Here is a 15,000-nt window from a genome sequence, read left to right on the forward strand (position 1 = left end):
ACTATCTTTCAAAACGGAAATTTTAAAATCTCGTTTTTTTTTTGCCTTTTATGGAAATTAGTGAAGGCATCGCATCAAAGGTGCGCACCTCGCTGCCCACCTTGGTGTGCTCCGAGGTGCCCACCACGGTGCGCAACGCCGGTGCGAACCCGGGAGCGCCCCGATGTGTGCTCCAAGGTGCGGCGTGCACGAAGTCGGACCCCGGTTTGCCCCGGGTGCGCACCTCGCGTGCACCTTGGTGCGCACACCTTGGCTGGGTTGCGCGGCCTGGTGGGCACCATGGTGCGCACCAAGGAGCGCTCCGAAGTGTGCTCCAAGGTGCGGCGTGCACGAAGTCGGAGCCCGGTTTGCCCCGGGTACGCACCTCGCGTGCACCTTCGCCGGGGTGGGCACCTCGGCTGGGTTGCGCGCCCTGGTGCGCACCAAGGAGCGCTCCGAAGTGTGCTCCAAGGTGCGGCGTGCACGAAGTCGGAGCCCGGTTTGCCCCGGGTGCGCACCTTCGCCGCGGTGCGCACCATGGCGTGCACGAAGTCGGAGCCCGGTTTGCCCCGGGTGCGCACCTCGCGTGCACCTTCGGCGGGGTTGCGCGCCCTGGTGGGCACCATGGTGCGCACCAAGGAGCGCTCCGAAGTGTGCTCCAAGGTGCGGCGTGCACGAAGTCGGAGCCCGGTTTGCCCCGGGTGCGCACCTCGCGTGCACCTTCGGCGGGGTTGCGCGCCCTGGTGGGCACCATGGTGCGCACCAAGGAGCGCTCCGAAGTGTGCTCCAAGGTGCGGCGTGCACGAAGTCGGAGCCCGGTTTGCCCCGGGTGCGCACCTCGCGTGCACCTTCGCCGCGGTGGGCACCATGGCGTGCACGAAGTCGGAGCCCGGTTTGCCCCGGGTGCGCACCTCGCGTGCACCTTCGCCGGGGTGGGCACCTCGGCTGGGTTGCGCGCCCTGGTGCGCACCAAGGAGCGCTCCGAAGTGTGCTCCAAGGTGCGGCGTGCACGAAGTCGGAGCCCGGTTTGCCCCGGGTGCGCACCTCGCGTGCACCTTCGCCAGGGTGGGCACCTCGGTGCGCACACCTTCTCAATGTTTTCTTGCCTTTTCTGGAAATTGGTGAAGGCAGCGCATCAAAGGTGCGCACCTCGGTGTGCTCCGAGGTGCGAACCCGAGAGCGCTCCGAGGTGCCCACGAAGTCGAAAGTCGGGTTAATTGCATTGTTTTCCCCGGGTGCGCTCCGAGGTGCGCAACATCGGCGCGCACCAAGGAGGGCTCCGAAGTGTGCTCCAAGGTGCGCACGATGGCGTGCACCTCTGGTGCGCACGATTCGGAGCTCGGTTTGACCGGGGTGCGCACACCTTGGCTGGGTTGCGCACCTTTTGTGCGCTCCAAGGTGCGCACGAAGTCGGAGCTCGGTTTGCCCCGGGTGCGCACCTTCGCCAGGGTGCGCACCTTGATGCGCACGCCTTGGCTGGGCTGCGCACCTTGGTGGGCGCCATGGTGCGCACCTTTCGTGCGCTCCAAGGTGCGCACGAAGTCGGAGCTCGGTTTGCCCCGGGTGCGCACCTTGGTGGGCGCCATGGTGCACTCCGAGGTGCCCAAGATTGGTGCGCACCAAGGAGCGCTCCGAAGTGCGCTCCAAGGTGCGCGCGAAGTCGAAAGTTGGGTTAATTGTCCGGTTTGCCTCGGGTGCGCACCTTGCGTGCACCTTCGCCAGGGTGGGCTGGGCTGCGCACACCTTGGCACCCGCGTTTCCTTCATTTTAAATTTTTTTTTTTTACAATCTCTCAAGTGGGAAATTCTATAATCTCAACTTTTTTTGCCTTTTCAGGAAACTTTTGAATGGAGCGCATCATTGGTGCGCTCCGAAGTGTGCTCCAAAGCTCTCTCCAGCTGCGTGCACCTGCCCCGGCCGCGCACCCGGCCCCGCCCAGCTTCGCTCACCTGTCCCGGGCGTCTGGTGCGGAACCTTAGAGTAAGAAACATCACCGTGCACCTTGGCCAACGTGCGCGACTCGACCGAGCGCGCACTGGCCGAGGTGCACACCGATTTCACCTGGGTGCGCGCGCAGCACCTCGGGCGCACCGGGGTGCGCGCACAACGCCCGGGTTGCACCGTGGCCTGTGTGCTCGGGGCGCCTCGGGTGCGCGCTCGGTGTCGCCCCCGCGCGCGCGGTAGTGCGGGCAGCGCACCCCGGCCCGGCCCGGCCCCGACGAGAACGCAAACGGGCAAAAGGTTTATTCAAATAGCATTGCGACGCCCGGCGAAAAACTAAAAAAGGGTGCAACACCGGGACTTCCCGGGAGGTCACCCATCCCAGTACTACTCCGGCCCAAGCGCGCTTAACTGCGGAGTTCTGATGGGATCCGGTGCACTAACGCTGGTATGATCGCACCCGTTATGAGCTTGTCGCAGTGTGTACTTAGCAAACCGCGACCCACGTGCGAATCCACCCCGGCCACCCACCCCCGTCGAGGTGCACACCCTCCCTCGCGAAGTGCGCCCCGTTCGCCAAGTGTGAGCCCTGCCCGGGTGCGCGCACCTTGCTAGGGCGTCGGGTGTGCACCCGGCCCGGCCTACGTGCGTGCACCTGGAGGGGGCGTCGTGTGCGTGCAGTGTCCCGTCTGCAACGCGGTGCCCACACACCACCTCGGGCGCAACGACCTGCGCTCACATGTGGGCCGAGTGCACCTTGGTGCATGTTCGGGGCGCCTCGGGTGCACGCTCGATCTTGCCCCGGTGCACCAAGGCGCTCGGTTTGCCCCGGGTGCGCACTTGGTGCAAGGTGGGCACCCAAAATAGGGATCAAGCACCAAAACACAAGTTTCGGGATGCAAAATGGGACCCAAGGACCACAAATGCGTTCCAAGACCCATGATGGGTCCACGAGAACAAAAATGTGTTCCGAGACTTAATAAACAAATATTGGGTTTTAGGAGAAGAAACATGCTCTGATGCCCAAAACGAGAATCGACCCCGAAAAGGCCACAGGCCAAAAGTGGGATGCGAGACAAAAAAAAATGGGACCCGAGGACCAAAATTGGGTTCCCAGGTCGAAGACAGGGCAACCGGACAAGAAACGACCTCTAAGGCTCGAAATGAGTCCCGACGACTAAAACTTGACAAGAAGCACCCATCAGGCACCCAACTCGACACCCATGGGATGCCGACCCACCCGGGCTTCCACCTAGCACACCTTGGCACCCACCCACCCTCGCACCCAACCTCGCACCCAACTTAGCACCTTTGAACCCACATTGGCACTCACCCTGACCCTGGCACCTTGGAACCCACATTGGCACTCACCTTGACCCTGGCACCCACCTTTGCACTCACCTTGGGACCCACCCTGGCTCCCACCTCGGCACCCACCCAGACACCCACCTTGGTTCCTTGGCACCCACCTTGGATCCTTGGCACCCACCCCGACACCCACCTTGGCACGCAACTTGGCTACTTGCCACCCACCTTGGCTCCTTGACGCCCACCCCGACAACCACCCCGTGACCTACCCTGGCTAGGGTTGGTGCACACCCACCCTGGTGCCCACCTTGGCACCCACCCTATGACCCACCTTGGCACGCACCTTAGTACCCACCCCGTTACCCACCCTAGGACCCACCCCGTGACCCACCTTGGCCAGGGTGGGTGCACCCACCCTGGTGCCCACCTTGGCACCCACCCATCCTAGCACCCAGCCTGTGACCGGGCTTGGAACCCAACCTTGCACCCGCACCCGTCTTGGCCAGTGTGGGTGCGCACCCATCCTGGCACCCACGTTGTGACACACCCTTTAACCCACGCACCCTAGCACCCACGTTGGCACCCACCTTGGAACCCAACCTAGCAACTTGGCACCCACCCCGTGACCCACCTTGGCATCCACCATAGCAGTCGCCGACTTGGCACCCACCTCGGCACCCACCTTGACACTTGTGGACCCACCTTGCCACTCACCCTAGCATCGACCCATCCTAGCACCCACCCTGGCACCTTTGCACCCTAGCACTCACCCATCCTAGCACCTAACCTGTGACCCACCTTGACACTCACCCTCGCACCCACCTTGGAACCCAACCTAGCACCCACCCACCCTGACACCAACCCTAGCACCTACCCACCCTTGCACCCACCCTGTGACCCATCTTGGCACCCACCCATCCTACCACTCAACCTATCACCCACCTTCTCACCCACCTTGGCATCCACCTTAGCACCCACCCACACTGGCACCTTGGCACCCACCTCGGGCAAGGTGGGTGCACACCCACCCTGGCACCCAATTTAGAACCCACCGAGCATGTTACCCACCTTGGCACCCACATTGCAGCCCACCCTAGTACCCACCCTATGACCCACATTGGCATCCACACCCTAGCACCCAGGCACCTCGACACCCGCCTTGACACCCACCCTAGCACTGAACCTGTGACCCACCTTGGAACTCACCCTAGAACCCACCCACCCTGTGAACCACCTTGGCATCCACCTTAGCACCCACCCACCTTGGCACCCACTCTAGCACTCACCCATCCTAACACCCAACTTGTTACCCACCTTGGCACCCGCCCTCGCGTCCACCTTGAAACCCACCCTAGCACCCACCCACGCAGGAGCCCACCTTGGCACCCAACCTAACACCCACGCATCCTGGCACCCAACTTGTGACCCACCTTGGAACCCACCCTAGTACCCACCTTTGAACCCACTATATCACCAACCCACCTTGGCACCCACCCTATGACCCTCTTTGGAATCCACCCTAGCACGCACCCACCCTGGCACCCACCATGGAGCGCACCCTAGCACCCACCCACCTCGGCACGCACCTCAACACCCACCTTGGTGTGCGCACTGCGCCAACCTCTCAAAGACCCTATGTGGTGCGCTCCAAAGTGTACACCTTTGGTGCGCTCCAAGGTGCGCACCTTTGGTGCACACCGAGGTGCACACCAAAGTGTGCACCGAGGTGAGCACCAAAGTGCACTCCAGGGTGCACACCAAGGCGTGCACCTTTGGTGCGGTCAATGCAAACGAATTCGGAAGTTGGGGTCGATGTCCTAATCGCTGCTGCAGACTACACGTATGAGAATCGGACAAATAGCTTTATATAGGGGAGGTGTTGCGTTTGATGGGTCGACTCCCCTGGTTGTGTGCACTGCACCAACTTCAAAGACCCTGTCTTGTTTAAGAAGTCAAAAGTTGGGGTGGATGTCCTAATCATTGCTGCAGTCTACGCATGTATGAGAATCAGACAAATAGCTTATATAGGGGAGGTGTTGCATTCGGTGGGTTGACTCCCCTGGTTGTGCGCACTGCGCCAACCTCAAAGACCCCGCATAGCAGAAGAAGTCGGAAGTCGGATTTTGGTGAGCACCAAGGCGTGCACCTTTGGTGCGGTCAACGCAGACGAATTCAGAAGTTGGGGTGGATGTCCTAATCGTTGTTGCAGGCTACACATGTATGAGAATCAGACAAATAGCTTATATAGGGGAGGTGTTGGGTTTGATGGGTCAACTCCCTTGGTTGTGCGCATTACGCCAACCTCAAAGACCTTGTTTTCGTTAAGAAGTCAAAAGTTGGGGTCAATGTCCTAATGGCTCCTGCAGGCTACACATGTATGAGAATCGGACAAATAGCTTATATAGGGGAGGTGTTGGGTTTGATGGGTCGACTCCCCTGGTTGTGCGCATTACGTCAACCTCAAAGACCTTGTTTTCGTTAAGAAGTCAAAAGTTGGGGTCGATGTCCTAATTGCTCCTGTAGACTACACATGTATGAGAATCAGACAAATAGCTTATATAGGGGAGGTGTTGGGTTTGATGGGTTGACTCCCCTAGTTGTTCGCATTACACCAACCTCAAAGACCTTGTTTTCGTTTAGAAGCCGAAAGTTGGGGTCGATGTCCTAATTGCTCCTGCAGGCTACGCATGTATGAGAATCAGACAAATAGCTTATATAGGGGAGGTGTTGGGTTTGATGGGTCGACTCCCCTGGTTGTGCGCATTGCGCCAACCTCAAAGACCCTGCATTGCGGATGAAGTCGAAAGTCAGAGTTTGGTGTGCTACAAGGTGTGGTCGAAGGTGCTCACCTAGGTGTGCACCTTTGGAGCACAGGAAAAGTGCCCTCCAAAAGTGCGCACCTTTGGAGTGCACAAAAGTGCCCTCCAAAAGTGCGCACCTTTGGAGCGCAGAAAAGTGCCCTCCAAAAAGTGCCCTCCAAAAGTGCGCACCTTTGGAGCGCAGAAAAGTGCCCTCCAAAAAGTGCCCTCCAAAAGTGCGCACCTTTGGAGCGCAGAAAAGTGCCCTCCAAAAAGTGCCCTCCAAAAGTGCGCACCTTTGGAGCGCAGAAAAGTGCCCTCCAAAAGTGCGCACCTTTGGAGCGCAGAAAAGTGCCCTCCAAAAAGTGCCCTCCAAAAGTGCGCACCTTTGGAGCGCAGAAAAGTGCCCTCCAAAAAGTGCCCTCCAAAAGTGCGCACCTTTGGAGCGCAGAAAAGTGCCCTCCAAAAAGTGCCCTCCAAAAGTGCGCACCTTTGGAGCGCAGAAAAGTGCCCTCCAAAAAGTGCCCTCCAAAAGTGCGCACCTTTGGAGCGCAGAAAAGTGCCCTCCAAAAAGTGCCCTCCAAAAGTGCGCACCTTTGGAGCGCAGAAAAGTGCCCTCCAAAAGTGCGCACCTTTGGAGCGCACAAAAGTGCCCTCCAAAAGTGCGCACTTTTGGTGCGCACCAAGGCGCTGGTTCGGTCGTTGCAGGCGAGTTCGGAAGTTGGGGTCGATGTCCTGAGCGGAGGTGCAAACTACACAGGTGTCGGAATCGGACAAATAGCTTATATAGGGGAGGTGTATGCTTCGATGGGTCGACTCCCCAGGTTGAGCGCACCGCGCCAACCTCAAAGACCCTACGGTATGGATGAAGTCGGAAGTTGGGTCCGATGACCAATTCGATTAGTAGGTATGCTCATGAGGTCGGAATTTGGGTCCGATGACCTGCCATGTGCAGGAAGGCGAATGTTGACACTGTGCGTTGCAAGGTGCACACCAAGGCGCTGGTGCGGTCTTTTTAGTCGAGTTCGGAAGTTGGGGTCGATGTCCTGATCGGAGGTGCAAGCTACACAGGTGTGGGAATCGGACAAATAGCTTATATAGGGGAGGTGTATGCTTCGTTGGGTCGACTCCCCGGGTTGAGCGCACCGCGCCAACCTCAAAGACCCTACGGTATGGATGAAGTCGGAAGTTGGGTCCGATGACCGATTCGATATGTAGGCATACTCGCGAGGTCGGAATTTGGGTCCGATGACCTGCCACGTGCAGGAAGGCGAATGTTGGCACTGTGCGTTGCAAGGTGCGCACCAAGGCGCTGGTTCGGTCGTTGGAGGCGAGTTCGGAAGTTGGGGTCGATGTCTTGATCGGAGGTGCAAACTACACAGGTGTGGGAATCGGACAAATAGCTTATATAGGGGAGGTGTATGCTTCGTTGGGTCGACTCCCCGGGTTGAGCGCACCGCGCCAACCTCAAAGACCCTACGGTATGGATGAAGTCGGAAGTTGGGTCCGATGACCGATTCGATATGTAGGCATACTCGCGAGGTCGGAATTTGGGTCCGATGACCTGCCATGTGCAGGAAGGCGAATGTTGGGACTGTGCGTCGCAAGGTGCGCACCAAGGCGCTGGTGCCGTCGTTGCAGTCGAGTTCGGAAGTTGGGGTCGATGTCCTGGTCAGAGGTGCAAACTACACAGGTGTGGGAATCGGACAAATAGCTTATATAGGGGAGGTGTATGCTTCGATGGGTCGACTCCCTGGGTTGAGCGCACCGCGCCAACCTCAAAGACCCTACAGTATGGATGAAGTCGGAAGTTGGGTCCGATGACCGATTCGATACGTAGGCATATTGGCGAGGTCTGAATTTGTGTCCGATGACCTGCCATGCGCAGGAAGGCGGAATTTGGGTCCGATGACCGAGTTGATGGCGTGCCATGCGCAGAAAGGCGGAATTTGGGTCCGATGACCGAGTTGATGTTGATGGCCCGCCATGCACAGGAAGGCGGAATTTGGGTCCGATGACCGATTTGAAGGCGTGCCATACGCAAAAAGGCGGAGTTTGGGTCCGATGACCGAGTTGATATTGATGGCCCGCCATGCGCAGGAAGGCGGAATTTGGGTCCGATGACCTGACATACGCATGGAGTCCGACTCGGGGGCCGATGTTCGATTCGATGACTTGCATTGTGGGTAAAGTCGGAAGTTGTGGTCTTTGACCCGATTCGATGACCAGACTTCGGCTGCTTGAGAATCGGACAAATAACTTATATAGGGGAGGTAGTGTTCTCGAGCATCCTCCCCCCGTGCCCGTTTATGTCGATTGATGCTGGTGCTCGACTGGTTGGAGCGCTCGGATGCAAAAATCTTGCACCAGGATTTATCGATTGTGATGGACACGGCAAGTCTCCTGATTGCTATGCAGGAGCTCATCGTGAATCTCTATGCGGCCTTGGTATGGACTCGACCTGCGGAATGGTTCGGCAATGGTAGTCGCTCCAACACGTCCTTGCAATGGCCACAGAGGTGATTCGACTAGAGCTCCAGTCTAGCTTTTGGGTTGCTTGGCGGACTGGTATAGCCGCGATCGAGTTCCGGCCATGAACGTTTTAGATAGCTCTTGGGCTTTCTGGGACGGAAGTCGGAAGTTTGGGCTGTTGTCCGATTTGATGACCATTCTTCGGATGTGTGAGAATCGGACAAATAACTTATATAGGGGACTGTGTTGTCTCACGCAGCCCCCTCCGTGCCCCTCTATCTCGACCGATGTTGGTGCTTGAAAGGGTTGGGATCGCTCGGATTTATAAACGTGCACCACCATTTGTCGAGTGTGAGGGACGCGGCAGGTCTCCTAAATGCTATGCGGGCGCTCTCTGAGAATCTCTATCCGGCCTCGACACAGACTAGTCTTGCTGAATGGTTTGGCACTGGTAGTCGATCCAACACGTCGTTGTTGTGGCCGCCTAGGCGATTCGATTCGAGCCCCCGTCTAGCTTTTGGGTTGCTTGGCGGATTTTGCCCTATCCGCAAGTGAGCTCGGTCCCTAAACGTTCGAGAAACCCGATTGCTATGCGCCGACTCTCTTTCTTGCGAGCCTCCATCTAGCTTTTGGGTCTCTACGGAACGGAAGTCGGAATCTGGGACCGTTGTTTGATTCGACGAGGCAGACTACGGTTGTGCGAGAATCGGACAAATAACTTATATAGGGGAGGTGTTGACTGGAGCATTCTCCCCCGTGCCCCTCTAACTCGACCAATGCTGGCGCTCGAACGGTGGTAGCGCTCGGATTTTCATTGAGCGCCAGCATTGGTCGATTTAGAGGGGCATGCGAGATTCCCGAATGCTATGCGAGGGCTCTAACGGAAATGTCTATTGGTTTCGGTATGGATGCAATTGCGAGTGGTTCGGCAAAGGTAGTCGTTCCGATGCGTCCATGTCGTGGCCAAATCGATAATTCGATTTGAGCCCTCGTATAGCATTTGGGTCTCTCGATGTGATTCCGCATTCCAGTCCCTTTGGGCACTGCTTGAGCCGCATCCCAGGGGGTTCCCTTCCCAATAATCTGCCTCGCAACCCGATTGCTATGCGGTGAGGCTCCTCGGCCGCCTCGGAACTATCTGTGTATCAGACGCATCGCGGGATAAGGGGTTGGCAACGGTAGTCGCCCCAAGCGCGTCCGATGCTTGGACCATTCCGAGGCGGCCCTGAAGCCTCTTCCGTCTAGCCGTTGGGTCCTTCTCGCCGCATCCCTCGCCTCGCACCCCGATTGCTATGCGGTGAGGCTCCTCGGCCGCCTCGGAACTATCTGTGTATCGGACGCGTCGCGGGATAAGGGGTTGTCACTGGTAGTCGCCCCAAGCGCGTCCGATGCTTGGACCATTCCGAGGCGGCCCTGAAGCCTCTTCCGTCTAGCCGTTGGGTCCTTCTCGCCGCATCCCTCGCCTCGCACCCCGATTGCTATGCGGTGAGGCTCCTCGGCCGCCTCGGAACTATCTGTGTATCGGACGCGTCGCGGGATAAGGGGTTGTCATTGGTAGTCGCCCCAAGCGCGTCCGATGCTTGGACCATTCCGAGGCGGCCCTGAAGCCTCTTCCGTCTAGCCGTTGGGTCCTTCTCGCCGCATCCCTCGCCTCGCACCCCGATTGCTATGCGGTGAGGCTCCTCGGCCGCCTCGGAACTATCTGTGTATCGGACGCGTCGCGGGATAAGGGGTTGTCACTGGTAGTCGCCCCAAGCGCGTCCGATGCTTGGACCATTCCGAGGCGGCCCTGAAGCCTCTTCCGTCTAGCCGTTGGGTCCTTCTCGCCGCATCCCTCGCCTCGCACCCCGATTGCTATGCGGTGAGGCTCCTCGGCCGCCTCGGAACTATCTGTGTATCGGACGCGTCGCGGGATAAGGGGTTGTCACTGGTAGTCGCCCCAAGCGCGTTCGATGCTTGGACCATTCCGAGGCGGCCCTGAAGCCTCTTCCGTCTAGCCGTTGGGTCCTTCTCGCCGCATCCCTCGCCTCGCACCCCGATTGCTATGCGGTGAGGCTCCTCGGCCGCCTTGGAACTATCTGTGTATCGGACGCGTCGCGGGATAAGGGGTTGTCACTGGTAGTCGCCCCAAGCGCGTCCGATGCTTGGACCATTCCGAGGCGGACCCGAAGCCTCTTCCGTCTAGCCGTTGGGTCCTTCTCGCCGCATCCTTCGCCTCGCACCCCGATTGCTATGCGGTGAGGCTCCTCGGCCGCCTCGGAACTATCTGTGTATCGGACGCGTCGCGGGATAAGGGGTTGTCACTGGTAGTCGCCCCAAGCGCGTCCGATGCTTGGACCATTCCGAGGCGGACCCGAAGCCTCTTCCGTCTAGCCGTTGGGTCCTTCTCGCCGCATCCCTCGCCTCGCACCCCGATTGCTATGCGGTGAGGCTCCTCGGCCGCCTTGGAACTATCTGTGTATCGGACGCGTCGCGGGATAAGGGGTTGTCACTGGTAGTCGCCCCAAGCGCGTCCGATGCTTGGACCATTCCGAGGCGGACCCGAAGCCTCTTCCGTCTAGCCGTTGGGTCCTTCTCGCCGCATCCCTCGCCTCGCACCCCGATTGCTATGCGGTGAGGCTCCTCGGCCGCCTTGGAACTATCTGTGTATCGGACGCGTCGCGGGATAAGGGGTTGTCACTGGTAGTCGCCCCAAGCGCGTCCGATGCTTGGACCATTCCGAGGCGGACCCGAAGCCTCTTCCGTCTAGCCGTTGGGTCCTTCTCGCCGCATCCCTCGCCTCGCACCCCGATTGCTATGCGGTGAGGCTCCTCGGCCGCCTTGGAACTATCTGTGTATCGGACGCGTCGCGGGATAAGGGGTTGTCACTGGTAGTCGCCCCAAGCGCGTCCGATGCTTGGACCATTCCGAGGCGGCCCCGAAGCCTCTTCCGTGTAGCCGTTGGGTCCTTCTCGCCGCATCCCTCGCCTCGCACCCCGATTGCTATGCGGTGAGGCTCCTCGGCCGCCTTGGAACTATCTGTGTATCGGACGCGTCGCGGGATAAGGGGTTGTCACTGGTAGTCGCCCCAAGCGCGTCCGATGCTTGGACCATTCCGAGGCGGCCCCGAAGCCTCTTCCGTGTAGCCGTTGGGTCCTTCTCGCCGCATCCCTCGCCTCGCACCCCGATTGCTATGCGGTGAGGCTCCTCGGCCGCCTTGGAACTATCTGTGTATCGGACGCGTCGCGGGATAAGGGGTTGTCACTGGTAGTCGCCCCAAGCGCGTCCGATGCTTGGACCATTCCGAGGCGGACCTGAAGCCTCTTCCCTCTAGCCGTTGGGGCTTTCTCGCCGCATCCCTCGCCTCGCACCCTGATTGCTATGCTGTGAGGCTCCTCGGCCGCCTTGGAACTATCTGTGTATCGGACGCATCGCGGGATAAGGGGTTGGCAGTGGTAGTCGCCCCAAGCGCATCCGATGCTTGGACCATTCCGAGGCGGCCCTGCAGCCTCTTCCGTCTAGCCGTTGGGGCCATCTCGCCGCATCCCCCACCTCGCACCACGATTGCTATGCGGTGAGGCTCCTTGGCCGCCTCGGAACTATCTGTGTATCGGACGCATCGCGGGATAAGGGGTTGTCACTGGTAGTCGCCCCAAGCGCGTCCGATGCTTGGACTATTCCGAGGCGGCCCTGCAGCCTCTTCCGTCTAGCCGTTGGGGCCATCTCGCTGCATCCCCCACCTCCTCGGCCGCCTCGGAACTATCTGTGTATCGGACGCATCGCGGGATAAGGGGTTGGCAGTGGTAGTCGCCCCAAGCGCGTCCGATGCTTGGACTATTCCGAGGCAGCCCTGCAGCCTCTTCCGTCTAGCCTTTGGGGCCATCTCGCCGCATCCCTCGCCTCGCACCCCGATTGCTATGCGGTGAGGCTCCTCGGCCGCCTGGGAACTATCTTCGTATCGGACGCATCGCGGGATAAGGGGTTGTCACTGGTAGTCGCCCCAAGCGCGTCCGATGCTTGGACTATTCCGAGGCGGCCCTGTGGCCTCTTCCGTCTAGCCGTTGGGGCCATCTCGCCGCATCCCCCACCTCGCACCCCGATTGCTATGCGGTGAGGCTCTTCGGCCGCCTTGGAACTATCTTCGTATCGGACGCATTGCGGGATAAGGGGTTGTCACTGGTAGTGGCCCCAAGCGCGTCCGATGCTTGGACTATTCCGAGGCGGCCCTGCAGCCTCTTCCGTCTAGCCGTTGGGGCCATCTCGCCGCATCCCCCACCTCGCACCCCGATTGCTATGCGGTGAGGCTCCTCGGCCGCCTTGGAACTATCTTCGTATCGGACGCATCGCGGGATAAGGGGTTGTCACTGGTAGTCGCCCCAAGCGCGTCCGATGCTTGGACTATTCCGACGCGGCCCTGTGGCCTCTTCCGTCTAGCCGTTGGGGCCATCTCGCCGCATCCCCCACCTCGCACCCCGATTGCTATGCGGTGAGGCTCCTCGGCCGCCTTGGAACCATCTTCGTATCGGACGCATCGCGGGATAGGGGGCTGTCACTGGTAGTCGCCCCAAGCGTGTCCGATGCTTGGACCATTCCTAGGCGGCCCTGAAGCCTCTTCCGTCTAGCCGTTGGGGCCTTCCCGCCCCATCCCTCGCCTCGCACCCCCGATTGCTATGCGGTGAGGCTCCTCGGCCGCCTTGGAACCATCTGTGTATCGGACGCATCGCGGGATAAGGGGTTGGCACTGGCAGTCGCCCCAAGCGCGTCCGATGCTTGGACCATTCCGAGGTGGCCCTGAAGCCTCTTCCGTCTAGCCGTTGGGGCCTTCCCGCCCCATCCCTCGCCTCGCACCCCGATTGATATGCGGTGAGGCTCCTCGGCCGCCTTGGAACTATCTGTGTATCGGACGCATCGCGGGATAAGGGGTTGGCACTGGTAGTCGTCCCAATCGCATCCGATGCTTGGACCATTCCGAGGCGGCCCTGCAGCCTCTTCCGTTTAGCCGTCGGGGCCTTCCCGCCGCATCCCTCGCCTCGCATCCCGATTCCTATGCGGTGAGTCTTCTCGGCCGCCGCGGAACTATACCTGTTATTGCTACTGCATCCTTCGGCTGGTAACCTCCTCTGCCGCCTTGGAACGTTCTCTTTGTCGGACGCGTCGCGGGATAAGGGGTTGGCACTGGTAGTCGCCCCAAGCGCGCCCGATGCATAGACCGCTCCGAGTCGACCTTGCTTTCAGCCTCTCACATGCATAGACCTCTCTGAGTCGACCCTGCAGCCTCTCACGTTTAGCCTTTGGAATCTCGCCTCACAACATGATTGCTATCCTTGATGCATCCCTTGCCTCGAGCCCTGATTGCTTTCTTGGCTGCATCCCTCCTCTCCTCACAGCCCGGTTGTCATCACTGCTTCATCCGTCGCTTCATGCATTCTGGCTGCTGGGCCCTTCCCACCGCACACCTCGATTGCTATCTCTTCTGCATCACACACCCCGATTGCTATCTCTGCTACATCCCTCGGCTCTCACTTCTGCATCCTTCGCCTCACACCTCGATTGCTATCAATGCTGCATCCGTAACCTCACACCCCGATTGCTATGCGGGGAGGCTCCTTGGCCGCCTTGGAAATTTCTGTGTGTCGGACGCACCGCGGGATAAGGGGTTGGCACTGGTAGTCGCCCCAAGTGCGCCCGATTCTTAGACCGCTTCGAGGTGACCTCGTAGCCTCTTTCGTCCAGGCTTCCTGCCTTCAACGCCCTTTTTACACCTCGATTGCTATGCGCGGGCTCGTTGGCGTCTATCACCTCTCTGCGAAGAGTGGCACGATGATTGTTGGGGTAAATCGTAGCAGTCCGATCTCTGGCCTTGGGCCATTGTGAGGGCTGATCGATTTCCTGTGCGCATCTCGTGTTCGCCCAGTAACAGACTCGACGACTTGTAATCGGTCTTGTTCCCGATTGTTCCTGGAGGTAGTCTTCGGAACTCTTGGATTTGACCTGTCACTCGAACTGTCCTCTTCCGAGGATGCTTGTGTGTGTGTGCTTGTGCCATTTCCTTGGCGGTATTAACGAGATATTAAAGAGCGGAGTGAGCGCCTCGCCCAGCTATGTTTGGGGCTCTCACTCCCTTACCCGGTGTGCGACCGCTTTGCACGTAGGTTGCGGAGCATCGCGACTCTTTCGATGTTTGGCGGTTGTCTTCCGGTGATGCGTTGGTCCCGAAGTGCACGTTACTAGCATTTCTGCCATTGTTCTCGATCTTTGGCACGTTCCTTCGTTGCAATTGGATATATATCTCCGTTTATACGCGCAGGCTTCTCCCGCCTATTCAGCGCTGTCCCACTCTCAGCACTCTCGTGGTCTCCTTGGCTTCTCTCTCCCGTGAGCGAGCTCTCTTCTCGAGTCTTTTCCATGTCCCATGGAGGTTGCCTTGCGAAATTCGGGCACACAAACGTGACCGGATAAGAGCGGAATTGCCTATGAGGAGAAGCTCACCTTAGGGAGCAGCAATGCCGAGTGTTTCGACAGA

At 59.3% G+C, this 15,000-nt stretch overlaps 1 non-coding gene across 1 annotated transcript; it reads right to left on the reverse strand.

Moving 5' to 3' along the window:
- Positions 1-2,263: 2,263 nt before the first annotated feature.
- Positions 2,264-2,382, reverse strand: LOC131865946 (5S ribosomal RNA). Its single transcript, XR_009364581.1, has one exon. It is a non-coding gene; the product is annotated as a 5S ribosomal RNA (ribosomal RNA).
- Between the last annotated feature and the right edge of the window lie 12,618 nt (positions 2,383-15,000).

The sequence above is a fragment of the Cryptomeria japonica genome, unplaced genomic scaffold (genome assembly GCF_030272615.1).
Source record: "Cryptomeria japonica unplaced genomic scaffold, Sugi_1.0 HiC_scaffold_127, whole genome shotgun sequence".
NCBI lineage: Eukaryota > Viridiplantae > Streptophyta > Pinopsida > Cupressales > Cupressaceae > Cryptomeria > Cryptomeria japonica.